Source organism: Panthera uncia (assembly GCF_023721935.1).
Source record: "Panthera uncia isolate 11264 chromosome B2 unlocalized genomic scaffold, Puncia_PCG_1.0 HiC_scaffold_24, whole genome shotgun sequence".
Taxonomy (NCBI): Eukaryota; Metazoa; Chordata; class Mammalia; order Carnivora; family Felidae; genus Panthera; species Panthera uncia.
The window spans coordinates 85930329-85951036 of record NW_026057580.1 but is presented as its reverse complement, the minus strand read 5'-3'; the positions used below and the strand labels follow the sequence as shown (position 1 = coordinate 85951036).

Sequence of the window (20708 nt, the reverse complement as noted above, 5' to 3'; positions counted from 1 at the left end):
GGAACAGAGAGAGATGGAGACTGAGGCTCCGAAGCAGGCTCTGCGCTGAGAGCTGAGACCCAATGTGGAGCTCAAGCTCACAAACCATGAGATCATGACCTGAGCCAAAGCTGGACCCTTAACCAATTGAGCCACCCAGGTGTCCCTAAATTTTAATCTTTTAATGCATTTTAATCTTAAAAAAAATTGCATATTTTCTAGCCTTGCCCACTGACAGAATCTAGAAACAACCACCAATCAACAGTGATGAGCAGCCAAGTGCTCAGACTGTGGCCTCTAAATACCACTTCTCTGAGGTCTTCCCAGAGAAGGGGCTGATTTCTGTTCAGTGGCAGGAAATGTGCAAGATGAGTCTGGAACTTCTTGTCAAAAAAAAAAAAAAAAAAAAGCAAGGAAGCTATCAAAGACAACAGAGATCATATCAAAAGAACTTAGAAACCAATCTCAAGAGGCTCCTGCTGGCCAAAGAATAGTAGCTGCATGAATTGAAACACATCAAATAAGTTTAAATCTAAGAGTTCATACTGACATTGAAAACAAACCAACAAACCAAGAACACCTACTGATCACCTTTTAAGACTACACAGGAACCAACTCATTATCTGGAAAAAGAAACAAGGATTTATCCTGTCTATATTGCATGAGATCCATGAAACTGTATTCCAGGGTAACGCAAATCAATGGCGAGAGGAAGTTTCAGTTTAGAAAGAATTCCTGCTAATAAATAAAAAAGGAATGACAGAACTGAAACATTACCATTTTCAATCCTTGATACATTAATGGCTGCAGGCAATGGCTATCAATGACTACTAAGAATACAAACCCAACACCATCTAGGAAGTAGTCTTGCCATGAAAAAACAAAATCAAACCTAATCTGATCAAGTCCATTTGCAGGAAATACCTGAGACAAAGGAACACGTAAAAATCACACCATAAAAATATACAAAATGGGGCACATGGGTGGCTCAGTCAGTAAAGCATCCGACTTTGGCTCAGGTCATGATCTCATGGTTCGTGAGTTCCAGCCCCATGTCAGGCTCTGTGCGGACAGCTCAGAGCCTGGAGCCTGCTTCCAATTCTGTGTCTCCCTCTCTCTTTGCCCCTCCTCCCACTTGTACTCCCTCTCTCGCTCTCAAAAATAAACATAATTTTTTTTTTTTTTTTAATATAAGAAGTAAAATTCAGACTGTCAGAAACTCTTCAGCAACATTCCTCAAAGTGTGGTCCACACACCCTGGGAAGACCTGAGACCTTTTCAAAAGGTCCAAGAAGTCAGAATCATTTTCATAAAAATACTAACACATTATTTGCCTTCTGCGCTATGCTGACATCTGCGCGGATGGTACAAAAGCAACAGTGGGTAAAACTGCTGGAGTAGCGGCTCCCAAGTAGGCAGCAGTCATTGCAGCCTTTACCGCCAGGTACTGATGGTAAACAAATGCTGGTTTCGCTAAACAGCATCCTTGATGAAGCAAAATAGTAACTTTCATTAAGTCTGGATATTTGAATACATATCTTTTTAACATTCTGTGTGGTGAAATAGAAAGCACCCATAAAGCGCTCTGGTGCGTCAGAGTACCAAGGGAAAGCACCTGTGAACTGTCTGAGATGCAAGTTGAACAAGCTGCTTTTTTCACGGAGCGCACTTTTATTTAACAAACTACGTTTCTTCGGGTTTGGCTATTTGGCAAATGTTTTGTCAAGAATAAACGAAGCGAGCCTGTTGACATCGAGGAAAACACTGACAGCATTTGTTGCTGAAGACCCATTTGAACATTCAAGGGATAATCATGATTCCGGAAAACGTGTATCTACCACCATGAGCCTGAGAGCTTCCCAGTAGCTACATATTTTCTAAGGAGATGGGTGGTGATATTGATGAGAGGGATTTTTTAAGTATTTTATATTTGACCTATGTCAACATCTGGGAGATTTGCATAATTCAGTGATGCAGTATTTTCCAAATAACCAATGCTTGATGTCACAAAATTATGCATAAGTAAAGCATCCAATCAAAGTACGTGACAGACCGATGGATTTTAATATAACACAGTATGAAAAGTTCATTGTTAGGATTTCAGACTGCCCATTGCAACTTACCTTTAAGAAACTACCACTTGTCAACTTTTGGTGTAGTATCATAGAAGAATGTCCACCATTAAATGAAAAAAAAATACTCCTCCCCTTTTCCAAACTCACATCTGTGTGAAGCAGATTTTCTTCACACACTTCAACCCAAACAACATACTGCAACAGACTGAATGCAGGAGCAGATATGAAAATCCAGCTCTCTTCTATTAAGCCAGGCATTAAAGAGATTTGCAAAAATGTAAAACAGTGCCATTTCTCTCATTTTTTAATTTTGGAAACTATGATTACATTTCATTTAAATTGTGCAGACACATGTTAATATAATGAGTCTGCTACTGTTATTTTGAAAAGTAAATACATAGTTTAAATTACCTATTTTAATTTTGAATACAGTAGATATTAATAGATATAACCCATACAAACAACAGCTCCTTGGGGTTTTCAATCATTCTTAAGAGTGTCAAGGAGACTTGAGACCAAAGAGTATGAGAGCCACTGCTGTGTAGGATAAAAACTGGCTTTTGGCCACATGGACACATACATGCACAGAAGGCACAGAGTAAAACAAACAAACAAACAAATAGATGGAAGAGGAAATCTAAAATTTAGATTAAGGTATTTAAAAGACATTAATAAATCACAATATCATAATTCATAGATCTGTTTGGACCCTGATTTAAACTTTTTTTTTTTAATTTTTAGGTTTTGAGAGAGAGAGAGAGAGAGAGCACGCACATGTGCACGTGGGAGGGGGGCAGAGGGAGCGAGAGGGAGAAGCTGAAGTAGGCTCCATGCTCAGTGTGGAACCCAACCAATGCCACAACCCTGGGATCATGACCTGAGGTGAAATGAAGAGTCAGACGCTCAACCAACTAAGCCGCCCAGGCATCCCTAACCTATTTTTTAAAGAAAAAGATGATGGTTAGACAGGAAGGGAAGCCTAAATGCCAGTGGCTATTTGATGATATACAAAAATGCTGCTTTTTCTAGAGGGATGATCACGGCATGCACTTTTAAAAGGGGACTTCATGCTTGTCAACTGAAATTGACAGATGGAATGATTAAGTTAGGAATTTGCCATAAATCAGTCAAGAGCGTGAAGTGGTAAAATAAAGAGGCAACATGCTGGTAATTCTCAAGAAGTGTGAGGGACCCAGTTTATTAAACTACATCTTACTTCTGTGTGTGCTTGCAAAATTCCATAAAAGAAATACATTTTAAGGGCAGTCTCTTTAGATATAGAATATAATTTATTTTTAAATGGTCAATAGAAAAAAAAATAAACCTGTGTTTCTCTGAATTATAGCTATCTTTTGTTGAAGTTTATTAGACACCTCCATATTCTTTCTTCCTTTGTCCTCTTTAAATGAGCCAGTGTCAAATGTTATATATTAAGTCTATTTCTGATCATTTCAAAATTTATACAGTCTGAATTTGAAGACGCACTAGATTTCACTACCATTAGGACTTAATCCTTAAAAGAGGAACTAAGATGTGAAGGCTTGAAGGAGATTAATTTAAGAAATAGTGAATTAGTAAGTGAATTATGGCTTGTCCTTACGGTCTCTAGGACTCCTACCTCACTTGAGATCAGCAACAAAATTGACTTCCCTTGTAAGTGCTGTAGGAGGGGCAACTTTTTCTTGATAGACAGTAGAGAGACAGAATAATTTTTCCCTTGGTGGATAAACTGGGTAAAACCCAAATGATCCGTTGAAAAGAAAAGTTTTACTGTTCTTTTTTAATTACAATAACATTTATTCACCAGGTACTCAGTGTCAGACATAATACGTATACTTTGTTATTTATTAATTCCATTTCACCTTCCAGAAAAGGATTCAAAGCACAATTTATATATACTATTTCATTTATTTCTGTCTCACAAAAAGATGGGTTCTATTATCCTTCCAGTATACGTTGAAGAAAGTAAGTTGCAGAGTTCAGTAATTCACCCAAAAGCATATTTGGTGGCATACCCAAGATCTGAATTCAGGTCAGTCTGATTCCAATCCTGGGCTTTTTTCCCCCAACCATTGTCCTGTCTTGTCTCAGTCTTATCCCTCTAAGAATCTGGCTAAACCAACTTTTCTCCATGTAACTACTCAGGCATGACAAATCCAGAAACCAGTTTACCAGGGTCAAAGTGCTTGATTTATGTATATCAGTGCAATGTGTATCCTTTCAATAAAATATTATCAAATACATGCGTATTAACAAATTGTCATTAAGACACGTATGCAACAGGAATCGAATTTCCCACCCAAAACACAAACGCATAAAATTCACAACAGCAAAATCCTGTCTGTGACTAGAAGGAGCAGAAAGAAGAAATAGGAAAGTTAGCACTGTACAAAACCTGCAGTAAATGCTCATGACACGTTTTTGGAAATACAAAACACTGGTAATGCTATACAGTATACCTTGTGTATAAACACATATCTAAAATTTATTAAAAAACTGTTTCCCTTCATTGTTCTAAGGTTTGTGAATATTTGTATAAAATATTTTAGCATAAGAATATTTACCATGTGGTCTTTCCCATTATCTGATTTTGAAGCAAAATGGCTACTTGCACTACCACAGGAAGTCTGAAAGGCTAGGACAGATCAGGTATTTTTCTATCATCTCTTCATCAGACAGAACAGCCATCAACTAGCATGATTTTCACAGAAGCTGCTTCTTCATGACAGCCTAAGTCTCCCTCTCTGGTTTTCAGCCTCCATAAGCGTGCGCACTTGCATATATACAAAGTCCTTTCACTGCAATTAGCTGGGTTCCTAAGAACGAAGCACATTTCTTAGAAGCACAGGTTTTATGTTTTCTTTGTCACCTGGCACTATTCCACAATCCCATGTATAACTATATTCCACGGACCATAAAAAGCAGGTAGGTAACAGAGTCACTCACAGTGCAGGTCAGACAGCATTTCTCATTCTGCAGAAAATCTCATCCCAAATCTCTTGTTAACGATGCCGAGGTTTCCTAAGAAGTACCTTAGAAGTGCCCCATGAGGGATCCTCTGTGCTATCAGCCAAGATCTACCACTTTCCTCCCAATAACCTCTTCTAAATCCTAAGGATCTCCAGCCACTGCTGACGTCAAAAAGGACCACTCTGGAGTTCACATATCCAGCAAATACACCAATGCAGCTTTTGATTCCCACTAGCTTTCATATCATGGCCGGAAATGGCTAAAATCAAGGCTTCTGATGTCCAATGTGCTTCTGTGGACGCCCATTGTTAGGAGCCACCCATTGTTAGGAGCCACTGACTTTACTGAAGGCAGACACCATTACTGCTGGCACCTATTCAGATGTATTCTACTTCCAAAGCCCCCCTCTGTGAAACAGTTCACTGTCACTTTGACTCATTTTTATTACAATCTTCTTGCCCTAAGCCTCCAACAAAAGGGCTGGAAGACAGATTAAATGACATGCAACACTGTACTCAGAATTACCTTCTGTATCTTTCTCCTGCAGGATTCCTTGTCTCCAAACCAAAGCTGTGCAACTTGCCTTTCCCTTGGGACACTGTATCTAATGGATGAACTTCCTCAGTCTCTGGAATTCTCGGCCTACCATATAACACTAGTTTGCAAGAAACATCAGGCAGTGAGGAGATTAGTTAACATTTTCAAAAATTCTGTTACGAGAATATGGGGAACCAGGCCCCCTCATGTATTGATAGTGGCATTATAAATTAAAACAACCTCTCTGGAGATCAATTTCCAAGAACATATCCTCCAATTCAGTAGTTCTACTCACAGAAATTTATTCTATAGATACTCACATGGGTCTGTTTGTAATGTTAAAATAACTGGAAAACAATCCAAAAGTCCATCGATTAAGGACAACTGTGGTACATCAATACAGTATATAATGCCATTAGAAAAAACAGGGAGGAAGCTCTTTACATTCTGATACAGAAAAAGCTCCATGACACTACTAATACTCTAATTTTGTGCAAGGTATAAAAACTGTGTGCTACCATTTCTTTTTTTCTTTAAGTTTATTTATTTTGAGAGAGAGAATGAGAGAGAAAGAGAGAGAGAGAATGAGAGAGAAAGAGAGAACAAGAGAGTGAGTGAGAGAGACAGCGCATGTGCATGTACTTTGGGGAAAGGGCAGAGAGAGAGAGAGGGAGGGAAAGAGAGAGAGTCCCAAGCAGGCTCTGTACTTTCAGCACAGAGCCTGATGCCGGGCTCGATCTCACGAACCAGAAGATCATGACATGAGCCAAAATCAAATCAGACGCTTAACTAAGTGAGCCACCCGGGCACTCCTACCATTTCTATAAAACAAAAGGGGAGGTGTGTGTGTGTGTGTGTGTGTGTGTGTGTACATAAATACATATACGTGTATATATATGCGCGTATATATACGTGTGTGTATTACTCGTATACGCATACGTTTTCTCTGTAAGGATTCCTCAAAAACTGCTAACAGTGGCTGCCTCCAGGAAGGAGCAATACTTTGCTGAAAAGCCTGCCATGGGAGGAAACTGTCTGGACATTCTTTCACACCTATTGACTGTTTAAATGTTTTTTAAAAGAAATAAATTAATGAAAAAAATGTTTTAAAATCCTTTTCCAGGTTTATTGAGCATAGTCCACGTAATAAAAGGCATGTCTTCCCATGAAAATAGTTAGCTTGTTATTGCTGCCAACAACAGAAGCTTTAGCACAGAAGTCACTAAGGGAAGTCAACTTCCCCAAAGCTCTTGGGTAATTTAAATAGCAGGTATTTAACGATATATGCAAATGCACCAGCTCTACAGATGGATGAGAAGAGGAAGGATAGGGTTTGCTTCTCTACAATTCAGGTATCAGAAGTATACAGTAGATTCCTGGCATTCACAGACTATTTATGGTTTCTACCATTCCGGAGTAGCATCTGAAGTTCCCATGACATTTAGTAATTTGTCATTTTGCAAAGCCACAATTCTGAATGAGACATGCATAAAGCTGAGGGACGAGGACAAGCCCCTGGGTCAGCCAAGGTCCAGGTAGGCCCTTACTCACAGTCCTCAGTCTTACACTACGGCCACTGTGAATAAAGAGATAAAACTCTGTTTCTTGTTAAGAAATGAAACAAACACAATTAACTGCTAGTTGATTCTAGTGTTGATGACAGAATGAGGGGCGTATGGAAATGTTTATGAAAGTGATAGGCCCTAGCCACAAAATAGAAGTTTCAGATAAATTAAAGACTGAAATGTCAAATGTAATGATGACTCAGACACATTGTGTGAACAAAACTACCAAATGCTCCAAAAGGAAGTAAGTAGAAAAGATGTGTGAATTTGTTTCAATAAGTGCTCCAGACAGTACAAAAATTGCTCATCAAGCAAGATAAGTAGTTCAGGTCTAGAGAGATCATTTACATTTTTCAGTTATACTTTTGCAATCTGAAGGAAGGAATTGTATGTTACAATGATTTCTTTCAATTTGGGAATTGGCGATTGCCTTGGGATGTATTCTTCACAGACGTCAAGAATCTACCCTTATCTTATTTTGACAAGAGATAAACAGAGTTTGTGTGTCCTTCATAATCCCCCCTTCATACAATCCCTTCATTCATCTCTGCCCTGAGTGGATAAGGCGGTGGCTCTGAGTGAGGGGCTTGGACTCCCCCAGTGCTGAGCTCCTACAGCACCGGCAAGGTGATGAACCTACCTGGGGCTGAGATGAAGACAAGATTAACAGTCCTGAGAGATAAGCCACCCAATCTAGGATGCTCAAAATAAACTGAAAGAGTGGGCACTGCCTATAAACCAAAAGTCTCAATCTGCAGATAAGGTGGGAAATAAAGATTATGAAGAAAGGCAGCTACCTATAGCCAGGCCATTCCTGCTCAAACCACAGTTTCAAAATATTATTTCTAGAAGAATGGCTAGCTAATGTTCACTAAAAGCAGTTAAATTGTTTCAATAATGCTACAGTTGCTTTTTTTAGGGTTGTATTTTGTAGCCTTATAGTTAATAGGCACATTTTTCAAAAATAAGGCGTAGAGATGATATGGCTATGAACTGGAAGTGCTTATGAGGATAAACATCACCTCAAAAGCAGAATCGGATTAAAATTCTGTCAGATGACAGAACTGAGATATCAGCACCTGGTGTTAATCAGTTTGGGTTAACAGAGCAACCTATCTTCTGTAAAGAGTCAGGAATGTTAACCCTAAAATCATTACCGCGAACCAAACAAAAATGCAAACTATGCAGGAGAAACACAGCAAAGAGATACAGAGCAACGTGTATCGGTGAGAAAAGTCCATCTAACGCCTTGCTGCTAAGATGCCCACTTTCATACCATCAACTGAAGCTGGCTTTTTGTTTACTTTGTAGAAGTCATCAGTCGCTAACCAAATGCTCTATCTGGCACACTGTGACCTACAAAAAGTCCTAATATCATTATTTGGTAACATCACCTAAAAAGCTGCTCTCCACTGCTACACGCCTTCTTAATGCGGCTTAGGAAACTGCTTTGAGCCTCCCTAACCCCACCTACCCAGCTCCTCGTCACCCTTTCACAGGTGCTCATCAAATACGTCATGGATCATCCTTAACACCTGCCATCTTCTCACCAATCCCCCCTTCTATCCCTCAGCCTTTCCTCAACCACTTCTCTCCCTTCCTCCGCTTCCTTTCACTTGGCAAAATCTGGTAATTACCTAAGGGTAGCTTCTGAGCAGTTCATCTCTGGAAGTCTCAATTCCCCCACCTATAAAGCGTGGTGAATGGAACCTTTCTGAAGTGGGCACGGGTGGGGATTCCACGAGATACATCAGGTAATACCTTAGCATACTGCCTACCAATCAATAAACTGTTGGCTTTTTATTATAATTATCTGGTTTAACAATTATTTGAGTTCATGAAAGCTGCTCAAGTGACCTTAAAAAAAGCTAGAATTTCGTTTCTTTCATTGAATTTTATTTCTATACTAGCTCTTACGGTAGAGCACTTACTCAAAATCTGCATCACAAGATTCAAGATCACTACATCAAAGTAGGTATTTTATTGTTAATAATAATATCTCATATTTACATAGCTCCAGAAAAGAGTACTAGCTTTTTTTTTAACCTTTTAATGCCTTTCATCTATTTTGCCCATCCCCTCACCGTCCTCCCCTTAGACAACCAGCATTCTGCTCTCTATTTGTACAAGACTGTTTTTTTATTTGTTCATTTGTTTTTAGATTCCACATACAAGTGAAATCATGTGGTATTTGTTTCTCTCTGTCTGACCTGTTTTACTTAGCATTATATGCTCTGGGTCCATCCGTGTTGTCACTAATGGCAACGTCTCATTCTTTCTTTCTTTCTTTTTTTTTGGCTGGGTAATATTCCACCGTATATATACCACATCTTCTTTATCCATTCATCTATGGATGGACACTTGGGTTGTTTCCGTATCGTGGCTATTATAAATAAGGCTGCAATAAACACAGGGGTGTATGTTATCTTTTCAAATTAGTGTTTTTGTTTTCTTTGGGTAAATACCTGGTAGAATTACTGGACATATGGTATTTCTATTTTTAATTTTTTGAGGAGTTCCATTACTATTTTCCACAGTGGCGGCATCAAAATGCATTCCCACCTACGATGCATGAGGGTTCCCTTTACACTACATGCTATTTCTTGTCTTTGTTATACTAGCTATTCTGACTGGTAAGAGGTGCTATCTCATTGTGGTTTTGATTTGCATTTCCTGAATGATTAGTGATGTCAAGCATATTTCATTTGTCTGATGGCCATCTGCATGTCCGCTTTGGAAAAAAGTCTAGTCAAGTCCTCTGTCCGTTTTTTAACCAGATTGGGATTTTTTTTGTTGTTGAGTTGTAGAAATTCTTTCTATACTTTGGATATCCCTTATTGGATATATCATCTACAAATATCTTCTCCCATTCAGTAGGATGTCTTTTTGTTAATGGTTTCCTTTCTTTGTAAAAGCTTTTTATATGTAGTCCCAATAGTTTATTTTTGCTTTTGTTTCCCGTGACTATTACCTTTGTTAACAGAACAATACCTCTGAAATGATGGAGAAGGATCCCCCATAAGCAGAGGGGGTTGGGCCTGAAGGCCAGGCTCTCCCTGCTACCAGGCTGGTCTGACTACACACTGCAGGCCAGGCTAAGGCTTTGAAACAAAACTTGATGAAAGGCTAGGGCAACGTACCCCAGTCTGTCCCTCAAAACACAACTTTTAGGAGACCATTGATTCCTGCCCTGTGATAACAAGTTTTTTGTTGGAAGAGATGTGGGATCCCCTCAGGGTCTCCAGGAGACGTACAGAGTACCTCAGCAGCAGCACGGCAAAGCGTTCCACAGTCACTTGGCCTTGTGACTCTATTATCACAGAACATCGAATTCCATGGAGCCCACCCACCCCCCTGCGTCCAACCTTTGGGAAAATGCTGCGTGATGGAAAATAAATTCAGGAAATGACATGAAAGTAGGTAGTGTTTTACAGGATAAAAATGTATTCATCTTTAGGTTAGATTCCACTACAGATGCCACCTTCTGACCTAGTTCCCAACCGGCATCCGAGTATTGAGATTCATAGTATCTACAACGGGGGAATGCCCTCAGGACTTGTAGCCCTTGAAGTCGAGGCTGGAGAAAGTGATTCTGAGAAAGATACGGCCTCTGACTCCTAAGGCCTGTCTACAGTTTTCTGATTCACTCTCCGATGGCCTGTACCTTCGTGACATGAGACAGGTACACAGCCTACAAGGGGAGAACGCACATACTCACAAATACAAGGCTACAAAGGGGTAATCAGACAAAGGCCAGCAGCCTAATGTGCACGAAGGGGGTAGAGACACACTGGAGCAGCTGGTCTCTTCCATGCTTTGTCATTTTAAAGGATCTCAAGAATACCAACCAATCTGACCCTCACAAGTACCTCTTAAGACGGATTACATTTTCCAGACAAGAAAACTGAAGTCACCCAGCCTAGAAACAAACTTTTATCTCCTAAGACAGTGTCCCTCAGACTATACCACAGTGCCCAGTATGTTGTATTTCAGTCAACACAGAAGCCAATCTAGGCTGGCAAGCACGGGTTCTGGAGCCAGAGTACCCATGTTTGAATCCTGGCTTCACAATTTACAAATTACTGCATATTCCTGGGTAGGGTACCTCACCTCTCCTGAGGCTTCGGCCCCTTCATCTATAAAATGGAATGGGAAGAGCTACTTTACAGAGATGTAAAAACTTTTTTCCAAATCATGCACGCTAAGTAGGAACAGCTGGGTGGTTCAGCTGGTTGAGCGTCCGGCTCTTGATTTCAGCTCAGGTCATGATCTCGTGGTTTATGATACTGAGCCCCGCATAGGGCTCTGCGCTGATAGTGCGGAACCCCCTTGGGATTCTTTCTCTCCCTTCCTCTCTTCCTCTCTTCCTCTCTGCTTGCGCACGCTCTCTCTCTCGCAAAATAAATAGACAAACATTAAAAAAATAAAATAAAGTTAAATTAAATTAAATTAAATTGTGCATGCTGGGAGTGTTTTGCACATGGCAGACACTCAACACACAGAACTGTGGTTTTCTGAAGAAAAGAAAACAAATTGCTCTCCAGTGTCCATATTCCCTCCAAGTACCAGTTCACCCAATATCTAAAGCATACCAGCACAGAGGAATGATAACTGCAAGGACCAAGACCTTTGCACCACCACACCCTACTTGATTTCTCAGGAGTCCAGAGGTGAAGGTAAAGTAAAATGGGAGGTTAAGAACAATGGCAAGGCTCTGGATTTCATGGACATGTACAATTTCCAAATGAATCTGGGAAACTGACACAAGGTCAGTAACTATTAGTTCTGCCACACTCTTATAAAGGAAAGAACATTTTAACAACCAAAAAACGTAAGAAGAACATAATCTCCGAATAACGACCCAAGAGTAGGCCATTGGCAACCTTAAGGATATTTTTGCCGAGGAAGTATAAAAGCTTCCTCACATATCAACTGCGGTTCCAGGACCTGCAAAAGGCTGGGAGGAGAAAGAGAGATGGAAACTAGAGATGGGATTTCACCTCCCCAATTCCCTCCCCCCCACCACCACCACCAAAAGGAGACTAGAATGAGTCTCTCTCTGTACAAGTACTGGAGTATGTGTAAGGGACATACCAGAAGTGGGACTGGGAAGAGAGAATCTATACCCCAATCACAATCCTTGTTACACTGTATCATGATGATCTACTGAGAGGAGGCTTTGGAAGAAAGAGACCTTGCTTTATTCATTTCCTTATGCCTTATGAATATCCACTGTAGGTATCAATGAAATTTATCAAATGAATGAATAAAAAGAGAAGGGGAAAATGGAACAGACTAGTTGTGGGTGGAAATTTGGGACAGGGGAAATCAGAAAAAAGATCTGTATTTGTCCATCTATCTCATATTCTCCGGTGAAATTCTAACTAACAGCTATGCTGCTAAGTATTTATTTATCTCTTTGGCAGAAGCGTAACATTACTGCTCCAAGAAACTCTCCTTATTTAAGTGTCAGTGGAGAACACATCAAAAGAAGTTAAATTCAAACCTCTTAAACAGGATTATTCAATAAGGATAAGAGAAAAATCTAAACTCACACTTGAAGCATCTCTCAACAAACACATATTGCTACAAAGAAACATTTTCCTTTCAAATCAAGCATGACAGACACCAGCTTTGATATCCCTACTCACCCGCCTGATAAGAACTCTGAATTGCACACATCCTGGAATTGAGATCCTTTGTGGAGAGATGTGAAATTTTGCCCCCAGGGCCCAAGTTCATAGATTTGAGGCAGGCAAAACTCTAGATCATTTCAATGTGAGAAAAGAAATCTCTGTACCATCAAGAACAAATCCTCGAGAATCTGGGTCTTCTGCCCACATCTATCCTTCTATAGTAGATGCCTGATCTATGCTTCCTTCAAACGTGAAACTGGTTATTAGGATGGTTCCTTCTTACTGATATTTTCTCAAAACCTGTATGTCCTGGTCATGTTTTAATGAGAAAGACCCTATGAATGCAGCCATGGTTTATCTGATTGGCTACCTTTTCTGCCATGAAGATTATATGCAAAGGGGTAGTCACTGAAAGCAAACTTGACAAAAATCTCAACTTCCTGCCTTCCCGCTTGTTACTGTAAGAAGGATGAATTATTTGAGATTCTGTGGCCTAACCTACTTACTTCCTCTAAAGGAGGAACAGAAAATGAAAAATGCCTTTCAAGAAAAAAAAATGTACATAGAAAACGAAATCACAAACTGACATTAACAGGCCTATGGCATATTTAACACACTCTCATCAAATGCTTTTATTGGTAAGTTCATTTTCAATGTACAGAGTAGAAGATATCTCAGTTTGAGGCAAAAACATCCTGACAAGTGCTATCATATCATCAACATCACTACACTAATAGGGTCATAATACAAATTTTACACCCATTAAAGGGACTCAAAGGGCATAAAAAGAACAAGAACCTGTCTGACACAGATATGTCCATGGTTATGCAAAATATGCATGAACTCAAAAAAGAAAAACTAAAAGTAGTATCTTGTTCTTTTCTCTTATTTCATTTCATAATTTTTTAAACGCTAAAAGTAGTACCTTCTTTTTTCTTACTCTGCTTCGTATTTTTTATAGAACACAGAGCTAAAATTAAGATTTACACTTGATTTCTCTTTTGTATCTAATAAAGTAGCTGTGACCAGATTTTCTTTCTTTCTCAGAAGTCAAGTCTACAGGTTTATGTTGATAACCATTGGTAGCTAAACTCCTTACCAACAGACTGAACAGCTAGGCCTCAAATCTAGCTAACAGGAACACAAAGTGGATCTCAACCACCTGACCAGACTGACCTCTTAGGAATTTCAATTCAGAGTTCAGGGTTCAGTCAGTGTAACAGATGGGGGGGGAATGATCGAATGATTTTGGTGCCTGAACAATCCTACTCAAAATGTTCTCCTACCGAAGTAGTTTAATTCTGAAAAATTACACATAACGTAAAGCTACTGTCCAATCTTAAAACAGCCTGGCATGCAGTAAATGCTCAAAAAAATTTAAAGGGTGGGGGCACCTGGGTGGCTCAGTCGGTTGAGCTTCTGACTTCGGCTCAGGTCATGATCTCACGGTCTGTGAGTTCGAGCCCCACGTTGGGCTCTGTGCTGACAGCTCAGAGCCTGGAGCCTGCTTTGGATTCTGTGTCTCCCTCTCTCTCTGACGCTCCCCCATTCATGCTCTGTCTCTCTCTGTCTCAAAAATAAATAAACATTAAAAAAACAAATTTAAAAAAAATTAAAGGCTGATAGAGCTTCCTTAGAGGAGAAGCAGTCCATTACCCTATCATGAATGCATGCAGGGATAGCCTTCTAAGTCAGACTAAAGCTCTGCCTGATGGACCGTAACTCACACACTGGAGATACTATCTGACTCCCGTTGCAACACAGAACTAGCCAATGAATAAATAGAGACTCTTCACTTCATTTGGCAAACATGAGCATACTCTTCTGGTTAAGGAGTAGAACAGTAACCATAGCACTGTTGTTGAATATATTATTAGTCATATTTCCTGTTTTTTTTTTTTTTTTAATTTTGATTCCAGTACGCTACATTCAGCCCTGCCCCAAGTTTCTCACCACCAATTTCTCTCTCCCTCAATTAAATTTTCTTCCTTCCTTCTACAATCCTGCCTTCTGAGTAAATCCCATCATCTTTCAAGTTCACTTTAAAAAACGTAGGTCCTATTCTATTGACTGATTGATCTACATTTTTTCAGAACTAACCCTGCTGCCTCATCCCATCTCTTCCTACAAAGAACAAGTGAACCTCTTTATAAATAAGCCCAGTAATTCTCAACCTAATCTGAGTTATGTTTTCTTAACAGTTTGTGATCATTTCAAGGCCATGAGCTAGGCCAAGGTGTTCTTTTCAGTACAACTCAATAATTGGTCTTTTTCTCAATGCTTGGTTTAAAAAAGAGAAAAAAAAGGGAAAAGGAAAGAGATAGAGTTCTCTCCCCATTATTTATTGTGATACCTGTTTGCTATTGCTTATCTTAGTAAACAAATGTGTAAGAGCAAATACATTAATCTGGAAATGTGTTTTCTTAAAAATATTCAAAGAATTGCTTTTTTGAAAATTGGAAACCTTAACAAAACAATCATAAACCAGTATCATTTTCCACAGCTCCACCCCTTTCAAACTGCATGTTATGAACTTAGACAAGTTACTGAATATCTCTGAGCACCAGATTGCTCCAAAAGTGAAATAATAATACCAAACGCTCAAAGTTTGTGAAAATATTAGACAGTACTCAGTGCCTAGAACAGTACCTGGGCAGACAGAAGGCACTCAGTATTTGTTGGATGCATGAATGGATGGATGAATGAATGAATGAATGAATGAATATAAAAAGTGCCCAGTTCAATGCTTGACATTCAGAAGGCACTCAACATACAATTACACCTAACATACCAACACCTGACACTGTTTTGCAGCCAACACCCTCCCTCCCAGGTCCTTCCCTCAGCAACAGGTTGGACACTACACCCAGTGGTACTACCACAGTACTTACCACGTTCACCTCGACCTTTCCCACTCAACCACAGCTTTGTTTTGTTCATCACTGTACGTGTGTGGGTTCTCTCCTCAACCAGATTTATGAACATGCTGAGGCCAAGGACTGCTGCTTTCTTTAGAGCCCTAACCCATTCGTTCATTCAACTCTGTTCTACGTGTTGATTATGTGAAGCACTCCCTACCTGAGACTTCTAAAAAATAGGTGCTTAATAAATATTAGTTGACGGACACAGAATCCTTACAGAATTAATAATAAAGTAAGCATTTTGCTACTATGTATAATACACAAGTAATTCTTCCAATCACTGTTCAAGTCACCAATTCTAGGTCCACTTCTGAGGAAGAAACCAAGACTCGTGAGAAGTTCTCTCAGCCAAGATCAACCAATTTCGCTTAAGTTCTTCTCAAACATCCTTGTTCTTTCCCCCCAAGCACCCTGTCTCGTAAATGGGGAGTTTTTAAACGTCTTTCTCCATTTGACTTCATCAATCCAACTCAGTTACATTGCAAGGGTACCTTTCCTGGTGTTTTGCTTTCCTCCCCTTGTTGCATAGCTATTGCTACAATCAGTACAAGCTAGTTCATAGTCGGCCACTATTTACTCATATCCTCAAGTGTCAGTGAAATAATTTAACTTAGTTAAAAAAAAAAAAAAAAACCTGAAAATATTCCCACTGGGTAATGAAGTCCTTTACAAAATATATCTTCTACAGATGCCCTGAATTTCAGTAGGAAATAACAAAGGCGATCAGCCTAATATGCATGAAAAGGATACAAACATACTGGAGCAGACGGTCTCTTCAATGCTTTGTCATTTTAAAGGATCTCACTCAAGAAAGGATGAGCTATATTGTGCCATGTATATACAATTATATGGCACTGTCCTGCTTCAGTAAACCCAGGAATCTTGTTTCCAGACTCGCTGGTTCCCAAGAGTGCTGGGTCCCTTGTTTTTTCCTACTGGTACCAAGTGCAGCTGCTATACTCTTATTAACAGAGCTTAGAATTGAGCCCAGTCAATTCTTAGGGGTTAGGATCTAGGGAACTCATGGGCAAAGACCTAGTCTTTTGGTGTTCAGCACTTTAAGAGCTCACTAAAAATTGGTTAACTAGTAGAAACACTGCAAGAGGGATCACTAAGGACACCCACCCTTAGGACTCCAAGGGTACACTTGTCCCACACCACATGAAGCAAATTCTATTAAAAATTTCCCATCCTAACCCTATCTGCTACAAAGAACCTTGGTTGAAATATATATTTCTTAGAAATAAACTACCAAACAAACCAGTGGAAATTATTCAAGAATCAATCCTCAATTATTCAAGGACTAATTCAACAGGACACCTATTTCTTCTCTCCAACAGTATTGTTTTTGGATTCTTAGAACATTGATTGGAGAGTCTACAAGAGAAGAAAGATGAACTACAACCAACAAAAACTTGTCAGGGTTTGTCAAGTTCACTATCAGCAAGTTTAGAATAATGACAGAGAGTCATTGTGACTTTTTTTTCCTATCTAGATAATAGTTGGTTATAATTAGAATAAAGTGGCAAAGGGGTCTGGAAAACATAAGTGGGGTAAAGGGAAGCCCTGTGAGGACCTTTCCCTAAATCCACAGTCACGTGCAGGACCCATTTTCCCACCTCTAGCATGTAAATCCTCCCTACCCCAGTTACCTATTTTCTCATCTCCATTTCCCAGCAGATTCATGCAACTAAAATATTAATTACAGCACACGAATTCCCTTCACACCAACCCTTCTTCTATCACCACCCTCCCATTTCCACAATTAGGCATCATTTTAAATTTGATTTATTTCACTTACTCCTACCTATTAAATGACTAGATTGGGATAAATAAATTTCAGTTTATATTCAGCACCATATTAAAACACGGTCCCTTCCTGCAATGAGCCGACGCTATTAAAGATAAACTACCTTTTTCCTAAAGAAAAGAAATATCCCCTGGAAATACTGTGACAAGTCCATATAATATATACACCAGCAACGAACCTAATAATTTTAGCTAGGAATTAAATCACTCTGTTCTGCCCTTGACAACCTCCTTCCTGCCCTTCACAAAGCCTGACTAAGGTAAAATGGTAATACGACTACCAAACATTTGAATAACTCTTTGTAGTTCTCAAACCCTTATTTTATTTTCTCCTTTCAACAAAGAAAGCAAGACAAGCACTCCTGCTCCCATTTTCCAGATGGGGAAATCTAGGCTGGAAGAGGTAAAGTGACTTACATAACGTGATACACTTAGAGGCTAACTCGTCTTCTGATTCCCACTCTACCACTCTATCCACAGCCACAATGACTCCCCAAATGAAGAAAAACTGTCACTGTCTTCCACTCAGCGTGCCTGAACTCACCATCCTAGGAAACACCTTTTACTCTGCTTGCCCTCTACTTCTGTCTACATGATCTTCTTGGGGTTGTTCCTGCCTCGCTGTCTCTACTGCATCATATACACGGACCCCAACTACTTGTTTTGCTAATTACGCCGTTCAAGACTATCCACAAGCAGAAAATGACAATAAATTCCTGTTAATGATCATTTTTACATCAGTAATTATTCCGTTTTGACATCTAGATCATGCCTATCCTGGTTATAAGGTAGTCCAATGAGGGTTATTAGTCCTACTCATAAAAAGTAAGGCTAACTGCTTCTGTGCTGTTTTTGCCAAACAAGAATCAGTGACTCCTTTATTACTTAAGATAGAGAAACAGAATGAAAAGAAGCAAAAAAAAGGAAAGGAAAAAATTAAGAGGAGGAAAGAAAACAAAAAGTAGAAACAGGGGCATCTGGGTAACTCAGTCGGTTGAGCATCTGACTCTCAGTTGCAGCTCAGGTCATGGTCCCACGGTCTTGAGATAGAGCCCCACGTCGGCTCGGCACTGAGCATGGATCCTACTTAAGATTCTCTCTCTCCCTCTTTCTCTCCCTCTGCCCCCCTCCCCCCGCTTGCACGTGCTCTATCTACAATTAAAATTTAAAAAAAAAAAAAAGAGTATAAATAGAAGAAAGCAGTAGAGTAGCGTGAACATACTTTGATGCTTTATTTACGAGGACTGACCCTTTTGCCTGAGGACAACCTTTGTCCTGAAAGCAGGCCCTGCATGACTGGAGACAAACCAGCACCCTCCAAAATTACCAAAGAGATCTTATTTATTAGACAACAGCTATATTCTTTGCAGAGGTATGTCCAAAAGTTGACACGTCTGTGCTAACATGCTGGAAAGTCACTACAAACCTTTGACGTGACATCTGGCACAAGTCGGCCCATGTTGGATTTGAGCCACCGAAGTTAAATTACTTAAATGCCCCAAAGCTCTCACTGTAAATTTCACCGACAAAATTTTAACAAGTTCCAGAATCTTCTGTGTCACTGTGTGATAACAGTTACATTAAATTACAAGTGCTTGCTTCTAGTTTTCCCATTTTTTCAATTCCAAAGAAGAAAACTATTTACTTGCCGTAGAAAACAGGTACAATTGAGATGCAAATTAAGAGTCTAGTAAAAGGGCCTGTCCAAAAATAATCCAGGACAATCTCAACTTTTCGTAATGTTTTATTTGAGCCTCATCACACTTACTGTCAAGACTTTCATGCATTCAAAGCAGCCCCCACAAAATGATATCTTCTTGCCAACCCTGTTCCACGTTCTCCTTCCTGACCCCCAACTGCAGCTTTTAACAGCTGCCAAGTATACCAAGCAATTTGTTTAACAAGCAAATCTTACCTAGTGGCAGTGAAGAAATAACTGTCTGGTGGTCTTTGGGATTGCTGTCCACCCCCAAGACTTCTCCTAAAGGTCCAGCATTAATTTAAAGAGAGGAAAAATAAAATCAATACACTGTCGTAAAAAAAGACGACTTCACATCCACAATTAACACGTTTAATTTTTGAATCGCTGACTTATTGCATAATTGCACACAATACCATTCAGTATACTAAAAACAAAATAGTTCTGGATGAGATGAAGTGGGTTTTATCATTCATATTATACCCTTATCCTAAATTGCTAAACTAAAGTTTTCCCCCACTGTACCGCCCACAGGTGAAAGTTACAGGGACCATTTAATTCAACTTTAATTTCTCTCAGTGCCTTTGTGTTTAAAATTGAAGTTACTCTGCACAACACACATTGGCAAATGAATAGATATTATGTAAGCAGTTTTTTCCCATATATGTAAATATTTAAATCACAACTTATACAAAGTATTCTGAAATAAGATCTTAGTGAAACAAAATTACACTCTTAGAACTAAAAGATACTATTTATTTTGTGACTATATGAAACTGCACGGCTAAAAAACTAAATACCAGCCTTTAATTCTATTTATTGGCAAATAAAATGATCAGTTTATGTAAAAGACAAATTTCAACCAAAGGACTTTTAAATTTTTTTCACAGTTGTAAACACTTTGCATTTTTATTAATATTCAAAATGAAACGACCCGCTGTGACTCCTGATGAAAAGTTGATCAAAGGTAAAGGCAAGGATAAATATATAAAAACAAACAATTGTTTCTAACCCAGTTTATAGACCCATCTCAAATCACAAATAACAGCAAAGTGTTTTTCCCATATAAACAAATAGGGATCCGAGTCACCGGGTCTGGGTCGTCAGAACTTATCTGCTCTCCAATACTAAAACCTTCTATTTCTGATCGGCATCCATTCACACACATCTGGCTGCTCGCTCAGGTCGTCTAATTACTTCCACGTCTGAACGGACTACGTAGCTACAAGCAAAGGCCAAACTTTGCTCTCGGCCTTCCGAACTTAAAGAAGCGTTTAACCACTAGAGGTCTCCCCTTGGCCAGTTTTGCATGTTCGCTATTTTGCTGCACTTGAAACTTTCCGGAGAAATGCTCTACTCGAGTCAGTGTTTTTCTAAAAACTTGCGCAAAAATCCACGCGACCGACTTGCCAGTAGAGAGACTCTCGGGCTCCCAAAACCAATAAAGATATCACAAACAACGCTCCAGGAAAATCAAAATTAAAATTCGACGCACTCGCCCCAGCCGTCACCCCCCC

At 39.4% G+C, this 20708-nt stretch overlaps 1 protein-coding gene across 7 annotated transcripts in view; it reads right to left on the bottom strand.

The window, feature by feature from the left end:
- The window catches only part of L3MBTL3 (L3MBTL histone methyl-lysine binding protein 3), a 128711-nt gene that overhangs the window by 106210 nt on the left and 1793 nt on the right, over nt 1-20708 (bottom strand). For 6 of the 7 annotated variants that reach the window (XM_049654334.1, XM_049654336.1, XM_049654338.1 and 3 more), the window contains exon 2: nt 19408-19473. The exons of the other annotated variant lie outside the window; for it this stretch is intronic. The gene's annotated coding sequence lies outside the window, so the exon portion shown is untranslated. The remainder of the gene's footprint in view (nt 1-19407; nt 19474-20708) is intronic. 7 annotated transcript variants of the gene reach the window in all.